Raw genomic sequence first — 12185 nt, 5'->3', positions numbered from 1 at the left:
AAAAAAAAAAAAAAAAAAAAATAATAATAATAATAATAATAATAACTATTGGGTACTAGGGTACTAGGCTTAACCTGGGTGATAAAATTATCCGTACAACAAACTCCATGACAGGAGTTGACCTGTATAACAAACCTTCGCTTGTATCCCCAAACCTAAAATAAGTTTAAAGAGAAGGACAAATCATATACATAACAAAGGGGAATTGGTAGACTCATATAGTTCACGTGAAGATTATTTTAATGATATTATGATAGATTCCAATAATAGTTATGAAGTTGTTATAACTTCTTAGATTTTGCAATGGTTTGTTACCTTGGCTTTTATGTTTTCAATCCATGAGCATCAAGTTTTACTGGCCATGTTTTGGTGGCACACTTGTTGTCTGTTTTGTGTCTTCACACCCCTCACCTAATTACAGTTTTCTTATGCTATGTACCTAGTGACTACATTTCTACTCACTTAATGTCCCTGAAGAGTTTTTGAAATGTAATGAATTAACCACTTTCCCTGTAATTTATGCATACATTTATATACTGAACTGTAGTTTAATCAAACTCCTTTGCCTTATGCAGTATGGTAGTAATATCTAATGAAAACATATGAAGTATGTGTTTCATAATTACCCCAGACAGCTCATTTCAGTTTGCTTCCTACTTAATCCCAAAATTCCTGTCTTCCTGCACTGTAAACACTTTCCTTCCCTTCTCATCAATCTCAGTTACATAAATGAAACAGGGGTGGTTGCACAATTGCTGAGTGCTTTTTCTGGGTGTTATAAAAGGCCCGATTCTCAGAGAAACAGCTGACAAGGGCACCCACTAAAAGTGATCCTTTTGTTTGACTGAAAGGTTGAAGCAGGTCCAAATTAGGGAGAACTTTGCAAACTCCATTGGAGGAGTGCTGCAGGGGCCAGTGAATGCCAAGTGCATGGTGGAAACATGGTTCATGCGGACCCATCCTGCTGCTGGGAGTGAACCTCACTCAGTACGCGGTACTGTACTTTCTTTAGGGCACATTAAGAGAAAAGTCATCCCAGTAAAATTATTCTCTGCACCTTGCTTTAAATTTCCACAGCTAGTTTAAATGTCTTTTCCCTTATTTTTTTTTTCAGGATAATATCTTTTCTGTCATTTCCTTCTAAGAGGAAAACAATATTTCACATTCCCCACCTTCAATATTCCAGAACCTGTTGAAAGAAGATGCAACTAATCTTGAAAATAAAATCATGGAAAAACACACTGCTAGTTGAAGGCAGATATTCTTATACCTACTGGTTGAATTCAGGTAAGTTAAACAATCTCTAAAGCTTCAGTGTCCTCATCTGCAAAAGAAGATAATATCAGCTATCACTGTAGGTTGCCATGAGAATAAAATAATAAGTAATGCCTAGCACAATGCTAGGCACCTAGCACAATGCTAGGCACAATAGCTAGGCACCTAGCACAATGCTAGGCACAATGCTAGGTGCCTAGCACAATACAGGCACCGCATTGGAACCTGGAGATAGGGCATGACCATTGGCCAAATGAGTGTGACTGCCTAACAGAGAGGATAGACATTAACCAATTAATGACATACAACTTATATTTGCCAATTCTGTGTATTCTAAAGGAAAAGCCCAGGATATGCTGGGATAATTTGAACAGAAAGAGTACCTGAGGTCATTACGGTAAACAGGATTGAATTAGGTGAAGAGAGAAAAGGGAGGGGAAGAAGCTTCCACGCAGGAAGAATCTGAAAACCTAAAAAGTATCTCCTAAACTCATTAGGGTAAGAAGTTTTCAGATTTATCATGAAGACCTCCAGGGAATGATTTTGCACTTTCCTTTGGCAACCTATTCTAGTGTGTGTGTTTTTGTTGTTGTGGGGGAGGTGAATTATAATATATAATGCAGGAAACGCTATGTAACTGTTTGTAGAATATATCCTATGGTAATATGCAGCAATATAATGAATTATTAATTTGTCTTTGATTCTCATTGCATTTTCCCTTTTCTAAACGAAACAGCCTGGTCCTTATGATTCCTTATTGTGCTGAAAGTCTTTGTTTCAAAATACAATAAAAACTTACTGGGATATAAAGGCTAGAAGACTGATAAATGTGAAGCCACTGTGGTTGTGGAAAGGAGGTTTAATTAAAGGTAGAAGGACTATCAAGAGGAGGAGAAGAAAATGAGGAAAATCTTTCGATAATGTCTAAAATTACATTCTCGATCATTACCAAATAAATGAATTACATTTAGTTTGACTTTTAAAAACAGAAGAATGGCTGGGCGCGGTGGCTCAAGCCTGTAATCCCAGCACTTTGGGAGGCCGAGACGGGCGGATCACGAGGTCAGGAGATCGAGACCATCCTGGCTAACTCGGTGAAACCCCGTCTCTACTAAAAAATACAAAAAACTAGCCGGGCGAGGTGGCGGGCGCCTGTAGTCCCAGCTACTCCAGAGGCTGAGGCAGGAGAATGGCGTGAACCCGGGAGGCGGAGCTTGCAGTGAGCTGAGATCCGGCCACTGCACTCCAGCCTGGGCGACAGAGCAAGACTCCGTCTCAAAACAAAACAAAACAAACAAACAAACAAAAACAAAACAAAAAAAACAGAAGAATGTTATACCTCTTATGCTTTCACGTTTGTAGAAGAAAACTCATAGTCTATGCAATAAGAAAATCATTGCTTAAGTGAAGTTCTTTAGATATCTCCAACATGTAGAGCTTCCTCTACAATGTGCAAAGCAAACCCTGTGTTGTGCTAAAGTCAGCACCACCGCAGGGCCCTGTTAATAAATCCCTAGACTATGATTTGTGCAATAGGCCCTGCCAGGCCTACTATCCCCTCCTTCCTTCTGGCCAGTTCACACCCACAGACTGCTGTCACAGCAGGGCATGTGTTGTGACTAGTCATTGTTAAATAACTAGTGGATAACTTGGTAAAATGTAACTCTCATACAGCCCTTGTGCCTAAATTTCTTTTGAAATACAAAACCAGTCCAATTCACCATGCATATGTAAAATTCACCTAATGTAAAAATTCACTTTACATATGTAAAATTCATTGTACAGGAATTTTTAAATGCTATTGAATTAATGGTTACTCCATCATTATCAATAATGTGAGTGACAAATTATTGATCTACACTAGGCTAAGGTTCTGGATGTCATTCGAGGGCTGAGAATGACATTTTAAGAATTGCCTAACCCTTCCGATGTTTATCTCTGAGGTGACTGTATACTGTTTTCAACCTCCCAACATGCATTCACCCTTTTCCTTGAGTTTTTCATAATTCAGCCATCAGCATGGCACCCATATAGCCTATGTACTGACTTCACCCCATCTCCATGTGTGTGGGTCTTGACTGGTTCAGCCAGTCAACACACAGGTCCCATCCTCCTAACTGCATGATTGGTTCAGAGAATGTGACCAATTGCGCCAATCAAACACTCAGATAGGGGCTTATGGGGAAAAAAAAAAAGTTTATTTGATCCTCCAGAGAACTGCTACAAGACATACTGTTACTTACTGCTAAATGTGAATTAGGAGCAAAAAATTTCCACTAGCTGTGGGAGGCCATCTTATAGCACCAGGAAAGAAAGACATAAGGAAAAAAATGGTTATTTGAGTGACATTGTTAATCCATGTAATAATCTTTACGTGACCACTACTTCAGGACTTTTAGTTATGTAATACACTCCCTCCTTACCTTTCTTAAAAATGTCAGTTGGACTCCTGTGTTCAATTACATGGAATTAAAGGATTTTTGAAACAAGATCCTTGTTTTCTCTCCACCATCACTTTATTCGGAGGTTGGTACTGAAGGAGAGCAGAAAACGTGTTCAATTTCTATCTTCTCTGTGACTGCGAACAAACGAGTGAATTACAAAGGTGAATTGCAGTTTTATTAGGCAATAGGTTTTAAATAACTTAATAGCAGCCTTTAAAAGGAAAAATTAGCAGAAATATGTAATTATTATATGTGAACAAAAATATATAATTTTATATAAACACACACACAATGTTTCATGACTTTACTCCCTTCTGCTTTTCCTCATGCAAAGGCACTCCTGAATTTCTGGGAAGGTATTGCCAATTGTCAGGCTCCTTGATGGAGTATATTATTCTGATTCAGAGTACTGCTGAAAACTTGAAGGTCTATCAGAACATCTCAGCACTCAGACCATGGATTTCCTAATTCCCCCTTCATAAATGGGAAAATCAAGAGAAAAGAAAAGCAGAAAATAAAAAAGGAAAAAAAAAAATGAGCACGTAACTACATTTAAAAAAAAAAGAAGGCAAAATCAAGGGCCAGAGAAAATGATTTTACTTGTCATTATTCGTTTTATTCTTTTGTCCTTTTCCAGTCTCAATCATGTATAGACTAATGAGAAAAAATGAAAATGAGTTTCAGTAAACAGACCACTTTTGTTGGACTCAGTCTTGAGTTGATCAAATGAGGCAGCTGAACTGAGACTGAATCTTCCCTGTGATTAGCTCAACTCTTGAAGTAGCCAGGCACCTGTGAGGATACAGGGGAGGAGACAAGATAATAATTGGTCTCTCATCTTTTATAATTATGTATGTTTCAAGTGGATGTGAACTGTGGGGTTTGAGAGGGCTACATAAAAGGGGAAAATTCTGATGTGAACACTTCAGTCATTAACTCTAGCATTCAAAAGGAAAGGAAGATAAAAATTTAAACAATAGGAGACTTGAGCAATAGAGGACTTAAAATAATAATGTTTACTGAAAATTAGGACAATTGTTCATTAATTTCATATCTTATGGCATCTTCATCATACTAAATAGTTACCATAGCTATTGACTGGACAGAGAATTAATCATTTTATTCCCCTTTTATACAACATTTCTAAAGTCTCAAAAAAAAAGATAACAATTTCTTCCTTTTTATGTTCACTTTTGAAGTAAAAGTAAACAATAAATGAGAAGATTTCAATGGGCTATTTATGTGTGTGTGGCTCATGAGAGAAGTTTAACAAAATGTAAGGTATTACAGAAAACTTTTTCTTTATAAATATAAAACATTTCCAAAGACTCTGTGACTGTGATGTTCATTCTCATCTCCTATTTTTAGGTTCCTAAGCAGAACATAAACAAATTTTATGCTTGATATTTTGTCTGTAATTAAAATATACTTCCAGTAAATTCATAGGTGGCCTAGAGGTGGGGTTTAATTAGGGATTTGGGATACAGATGGCTCTTCTATTCTTTATTAAGTGGAAAAAATGACTGTTCTCCCAATAAATTACTTTTTCCCAAGATGCTGCAATTAATTATTGTAATCCAATGTAACTTGTAATAATTTATATTTGAAAACATACTTTAATAAAGCAAGATTTAAGGAAAAAAAAAAGCAAACAAGAAGATATAATTCCACCAGACTGTAATCTCCATTAGGGCAGGTGACTTGGTTCACTGATGTATTCTGATCACCTAGAACATAGTCTGACATATGTTATTGATACTTAATGCTTCATCTATTTGTTGAAAAAAAATGTAAATATATATTTTCACAACATACCATTCTTACTCAACCTGAATTCTATTCACACATAGTCTTTATCTACCTGTGGCTTTCTATCAGGTTTGTGTAGGATAGTTCATAATGTCATCATGGGGATCACCATGTCTAGACGAGCCCTTTGGGGGAGTAAATATTGCTAGAGCTAGAGCGACATTGGCATAAAAACAAAACAAACAAAACAAAAAACACTTGGTCTTTCTTCTCTTACAGATTGCTACTTCAGAGAGAAAGAGCTCCCACTGCCTGCTTACAGCCAACCAGTTAGAGGAAAGGCCCTAATTATCCTTCCAAGTTCTGGCACTCAGACTCTATTTCTTCTTTTGGCTCCAGACCAAACAAAATGTGAAAAGGAAAAAAAAAAAAAAAGTCAAGAAAAAAATGCAACATGGCAATAATGCTTTTCTGTGGCACACAATCAGAAAATTACTTCCTCTCTACAAAATACTGATGTTAACTTTCTTCCAGTGATCAGAAGTTTAAGATTTCATACAATGCTTAAATTAATGAATAAACCCCTATTAGCATACTATGTTTCCTTATTAAAACAGAAAGTCTTTCAAAGGAGATATATCCATCTTCGGTTGCAAAGTGATGTTACTTCTATTACCAAAGACTAATTTTAAGCATGTTGAGATGCATATAAAACATTTACTCTGTATTCTTTACGTTTCCCATCAGGGACTACTTTTCTGCTTTGAAATCAGAATTTTCTGTCTTTTCTCTTTTTTTGGCATTCCTTATTCGTCCTCCCATTATCCCCATTCCTCCCCACACAACTTCTTGAACTTATATTTGTCTTTATCTTTTTGTTTTCCTCTATACATTAATATGCACAAGTTCCCACCTCCCTCCCCACAATGACCTCACTTTTTTTTTTTTTAGCATTCACTACCTCCCTTTTGAAGAATAAAGAAGTTAGAGAAGATGGTATGTAACTTTCTGTTTTTCCACTTCTTCTAAGTGGTAGCATCACAAAAGATACCTCCATTGGTAGGGCAGATCTATATTACTAGAGAAAAAAAATGTAAACTTCACATACTTAACATTTGTAGAAAAATACAAACATTTCTACCTTTTCTATTGAACCACCAAAAATGCCTCAAATCCAAAATTCAGAGCTCACAGCATAGTCCTCTTAGACCTTATTAGATTTTATGAACGTGACTATCAGTTAGCAAGTGAAAGGGTATGTAACTTGTATAGCAAACCCATTCAAATTCTTAGAGTACATAATTATGTAAAATGACACACCAACCACTGAGCCCTCAACAAGAAAATGTTTACTGAATGGATAAATCAATGAAGTGAGGATGTGGCGAATCATCTTGGCAAAGGTATGGAAAGTGAATTGGAGACTAGACAAGCTGGAAGTTATAAGGCCAGTTAGGAGATTTTTTAAATAACATTGAGGAGGCAAGTAGTGATCTTTTAAAAGGCAGCGGAAATGGAGAACAAGGTCTAGGTATATTCTAAAAATAGGGACAGGTAAAATCTCCAGAAATTGTTGCCAGAATGAATTTTGGGCAAGCATCCAGAGGATGATAAAGACAGGACTCACTGTACCCACTGGTATTCACCTGAAAATGAAGATTTCAAAAAATTATGTGAATATCATTAGAACAAACATGGACATTTATAAGTTTACAAGCCTTAGAGTGCCTAAGTATGACTCACTAAATCATTTACTCCCCTAAACATCCTTCTATATGCTGACAAGGATCAACTTTCCTGTATTGACAAAAAGAGTCAAATTCTGAAATATACTTGAAGAGATACATTCTGAGCCATATATGAGTGACATGGCCCATGACACAGCCCCAGGAGATCCTGAGAACATGTGCCTGGGTCATCGGGCTACAGCTTGGTTTTATAGGAGGGGTGGGAGGGGCTTCCATGTCATAGGTGAATTCAAAGATTTCAAAGATATTTCTGATTGGCAAGTGGTTGAAAAAGTTTATCTAAGGAAGGAAGTGTCTGGGTTAACATAAGATCTTGTGGAGACCAAGGTTTTTATATGTAGATAAAGCCTCCAAGTAACAGGGCTTCAGAGAGAATAGATTGTAAATATTTCTTATCAGACTTAATAAAAGGCACCAGATTCTTAGTTAATTCTCTCCTGGATCAGGAAAAAAACATGGCAAGGAAAAGAGATTCTGTACAGGATACAGATTTTCCCCGCAGGAGACAGCTTTGCAGGGCCTTTTCAAAATATGTCAAATAAATATATTTGGGTGGAAAGGCACTTAGATTTCTTTTAGGGCCTGTTAGCTGTCATTTTGGCATTTTATTGGTGTGAAGAATCTGCTTTGTTAGTCTTAAGTCTCTCTGTTTTAATGTTAATGCTGGTCAGTTGAGACTGAATTCCAAAGGGAGAAAGGTATAATGGGTCATGTTCGACCACCCATTTCTATCCTGGCCTGAACTAGTGTTTCAGGTTTATTTTGGAATGCCCTTGGCTAAGAAGAGGGATTCATTTAGTTGGTTCTGGGACCTAGAATTTTTATTTTTGGTTTATACCTGTGTCTTTCTATTTGTTGCTCCTATTTGATGAGCCATACTTCACTATACTTCTTTTGCTCATTAAGTTCAAAGTAGTCTTCATTTTAGTTGTTTTAATGTTATTAACTCCCACTTCGATCATTTCTTCCTGTCAGGTGTTCAGTATTTCCATCACATCATCTTCTATCACATCCTAACTCTCCTACTCCCTTCCCTTCAGTGATTGCCAGGACACACAACAGTATAATAAAATCAGAGGTCAAGAGAGTATGTTTAATTCATTTGTATTGGTTTTCACGGAATCAATTTATGCTCATGTATTTTAGATTAAATATATACTATTTCCAAGCTTGCTTTTCATTTTCTTTTTCTTTTTCCTCCTTCACTATCACTGACCTAGATTCCATGTACCAGATGTGTTCACCTGGAAGTCAGATTAAACAGAAGAATGTTCACTCCCTGCTCCTTTTGTGCCTCAGGTCACAATCTGGAGAATTCCTCTACAGAGAGAAAGGCTGGAAAACATATTTCTAATTCTTAGAAGGAGGTAATTAAATAATTTCCTTTTATAATACTGTCTTTGTTCTCTTCTTGAAAGAACATCCCCTTTATCACTTTAAACAGGGCAAACTAGTATTTCTAACCATCCTCCCAAAGTTAATTAACATGTAAATACTTGTCAGTAAAAGGTAACACTTCAGCAATTAGCATATAAATGGGCCAAGGACAATATTCTGCCATAAAGGAGACAGCTTGGAAGATTTTGCCAAATGTATTTGGAAAGAAAAAATATAAAATAAAATAAAGGCTTCATCATTTCCATGCAAACAGTTATGAACTAGAATGTCAGCTGAAGCCTGGGGTAAAAGGAGAACTACCCTGCTTAGATTGAATGAGGTGAAGTTTGCATACACAACATGGTTTTATGTACATGTTTACTCAAGCAGCAATGACGGAAAGTGACTAATTGTTTATGTCCAGAAAAACGTATCATGTTTGTTTGATTTTAATGAATACCATCAGCAAAGGAAACAGAAAGCCATAGGTGCGAAAAGAATTTAAGGGCTAATTTTTCCATATTGGCTGTAATGATTAGTACACTCACAAAATTGCACATGCAGGGAATGCTTCTACTCAGCCCTGAATTTGTGTTTCAAATGAGGTAATTGTGCACCTAATGATCCGTTTGCACAAGCAATTACCTGATTGGCATATGCCAGGTGAGCTTGTGAGAGATAAGAGGGCAAATGTACTTTTTTTTGGCTTTGCATCTATGGTATCCTAGTTTGAAAAATAAAATAATTATAGTCGTATTACCTTTGTGACATTTTTATTGGAATCATGGGTCCATGTGTGAATGAGATGCTCATGCTAATGAATGAAAGATCATTAGCCCAAGATAAAAATAAACTCTGACCACACCACCAAAGATGCTTGTGATTTTATATTTACTGTTAAAACTACAACATAGCTAAGTTTATGGGGGGAGTCTCAGAATTTCTAATCAGAAAACTTGGCTTAAAATCACATGTAGCTACTATGTCAATTCCAGATATCCAAACTTAGGCAAGTCACCTAAAAATGCCAAATCATAGTTCTTCAAAATGGAGAGAATAATTTTGTTTATATGGAAACTTGATCTGGTTATTACTCATTGCATCCTGCATTAGAAGTGTCAACATTAAGTAAATCTTATTGATGCCTATGCCAGGTCCAGGTGAACCCTAAGAAACATCTGTTAGTGTTGGTCTGTTCAGCATCTCGTCGTCTCCTTCACTTGGCAGGGCTGAAAATCTGGACCCCACCCCTCTCACTACCAAGTGACAGGTGATCTAACTAGATTGAAGTCATCCTTGACAGACAGGGTCAGGCTCAATGACAGTTTTCCTACCTTTTTCCAGACCTAAAAAAGTCCCTTCAGGCTACTTCACAGTTCAAGGGTTGGGTCAAAACTGAATTCATCTTGCACATTTGAAAAGTAAGCACATTTTCAGGGCACTTCAGCCTCGGCAGTGTGAATACTTGGGACAGTGGGAAGGATCTGCACATAAGCCTCAACCTACCCAGAAGCTGGTCATTTTCTCCCTGCACCCTAGAAAGTCAAGTGAGCCAGTAGAAGTTTCTATAATGATGGAAATATTCCATAACCTGAACTGTCCACTATGTTAGCCATTAGCCACATGTGGCTACTGAGCACTTGAAGTGTAGTCAATGGTAATGAGAACTTAGGAACTGAATTTTTAATTTTATTCAATTCTGATGAATTTAATTTAACTTTAAAGAGCCACATGAGGCTAATGACTACCATATTGAATAATGTAGCAAGGAAAAAACAAAACAGTTTATCAAATAACAACTCCATACTATCGACTGTGAATGTCAGCTACTGTCCACAGTTGTTTACTCCTACCCTTTAAAAATATATAATGCCAATCCTCCCTTTCCAGAGCATCTTTGACACATTTTTAGCCATTTCTTGGCCAATTCCTGGCCATCATCGATAAGGTAAAAAAGCACAAGGATCTAAGACTGAAATAATTACTCTTATTAGAATCCATCCTAAAACCAAACCAAACCAAAACAAAGAAAGAAACAGAAAGGCAGAGTTTGTCTAGGGCTTTTGGTGCCTGCAACCTGATGGTAGATGACCATTAGGTATGAGACTGTCATCTAATTGAGATGGAAGGTTAATGAATCAGAGTTTGTGACCTAATTAGGTATCTAAAACCCTGTATCCTAAAAATCATGCCTAACTTGCCTGGGCTTTGAAAGCATGGATAAAATAATAATAGTAAAACTAATATAGTAACAGTAACAATGAATAAAAATTTACTATGTTTCAAGCATTGCTCTAAAATCATGGTTTATGTAGTTTATTCTTCATGAATAGGAAGGAGCCTTAGGAGATGGTTGTTATTGTTTTTCTTATTTCACTGATTGAAGAACTGAGACTTCTAAAGGCCACCTTACTTGTCCAACGTCATAGCAAGAACATGTGGCAGAGCTGAGGTTCAAAGCCAGACCAGTTTGGCACCAGAGCCTACTGCCATAACCACTGTGTGATGTGGTTTTGAACCACATCAAGGTTAAGGATGCTCCTGCAAAATTATCAAATGTTTTAGGTTTTTTAGAAAAGCAAAAGTTTCCATGCTAGATGACTACTCTGCTGATGAACCAATATCAGTGAGTCTGAAACGAGGTAAACTGTTTCATGTGCAATTTAAGAGACTATTGGGACAGAGGAGTATCTGGAATGGCCTTTCTCTAAGACAACAAGGATCTCACTTCTTCCTAAAGAGTTGAAATGAACCACTGAGTCTGGTTTTGTGTGGTGGTTTCTTCCCCGAAATGAACAGTTCAGGATTATCTCAAGGACAGGAACACATTCATGCTTTAGTCCGTCTAGGGTGAGGACCCGAGGCCTATCGTGCTCCCTGACGGCCTCTGCTGACTGGTTTTTTCTTTGAGGCTTGCAATGCTGCCTACATTCGGCTAGGCTTTGGCAAGTGGTTTATAGTACTGTTTGAGATTGCCATTCTTACTCAGGTGTAAATAAAGTGGTGAGATTGTCTCAGAATTGAAAAATGGCAATCTAGTCCAAAATATAAATAATTAGAATCCTGGCTTCCAAAACTAGGTATGTGAAACAGAGGTGGGAGGTGGCAAGTAGGACCTGGCAATGTTCTCTGATGATATTAAAACCTTCAGACATACATACACACTCACGGCCCTATGTATAAGACCAGGACACTAATATTCATTAAGTTATGCTGCACCTACCTCTCTGCCTATAAAACTTAAGATCAAGTAATCCTTGAATGTAGTCTCCCTTGAATCTAGCCATGCTGTAGCTATTAACAAGAAATTTTAGAGCCACTTTCAAAAAAATATAAAAGAACTCATCTGTAGATTTAGAAAAAAAGTATAAAATACAGCCACAAATAGGGCTATTGGAGGCAACTAAAAGTACTAATTTTCCTGGATAATTCTACATACCAGGACATGATCATATCCAATTAAGTTGAGCTCTGTTCAATAATCACTGTGTAATGGGATAGAATCACAGAGTAATAGGATTTGTTTAAAGCAAGGACAGAGGAGCTTAATACCTATTAGATATCTTAAATGCATTAAGAATGAAAAAGACCA

The 12185-nt window shown here is 36.9% G+C and overlaps 1 long non-coding RNA gene across 2 annotated transcripts in view; it reads right to left on the bottom strand.

Annotated features, from left to right (window-relative positions):
- Positions 1-12185, bottom strand: part of LOC108512174 (uncharacterized) — a 38772-nt gene that overhangs the window by 17442 nt on the left and 9145 nt on the right. The window contains exons 2-4 of one of the 2 annotated variants that reach the window (XR_001880520.1): positions 4413-4511; positions 3699-3853; positions 1271-1324 (exon numbers count right to left, since the gene is read on the bottom strand). This is a non-coding gene — a long non-coding RNA (uncharacterized LOC108512174). The remainder of the gene's footprint in view (positions 1-1270; positions 1325-3698; positions 3854-4412; positions 4512-12185) is intronic. The other variant, XR_001880519.1, reaches the window with a different exon arrangement.

The sequence above is a fragment of the Rhinopithecus bieti genome, unplaced genomic scaffold (genome assembly GCF_001698545.2).
Source record: "Rhinopithecus bieti isolate Rb0 unplaced genomic scaffold, ASM169854v2 scaffold_26532, whole genome shotgun sequence".
NCBI classification, from domain to species: Eukaryota; Metazoa; Chordata; class Mammalia; order Primates; family Cercopithecidae; genus Rhinopithecus; species Rhinopithecus bieti.
The sequence above is the reverse complement of the archived record's forward strand: the minus strand, read 5'-3'. Positions and strand labels throughout refer to the sequence as shown.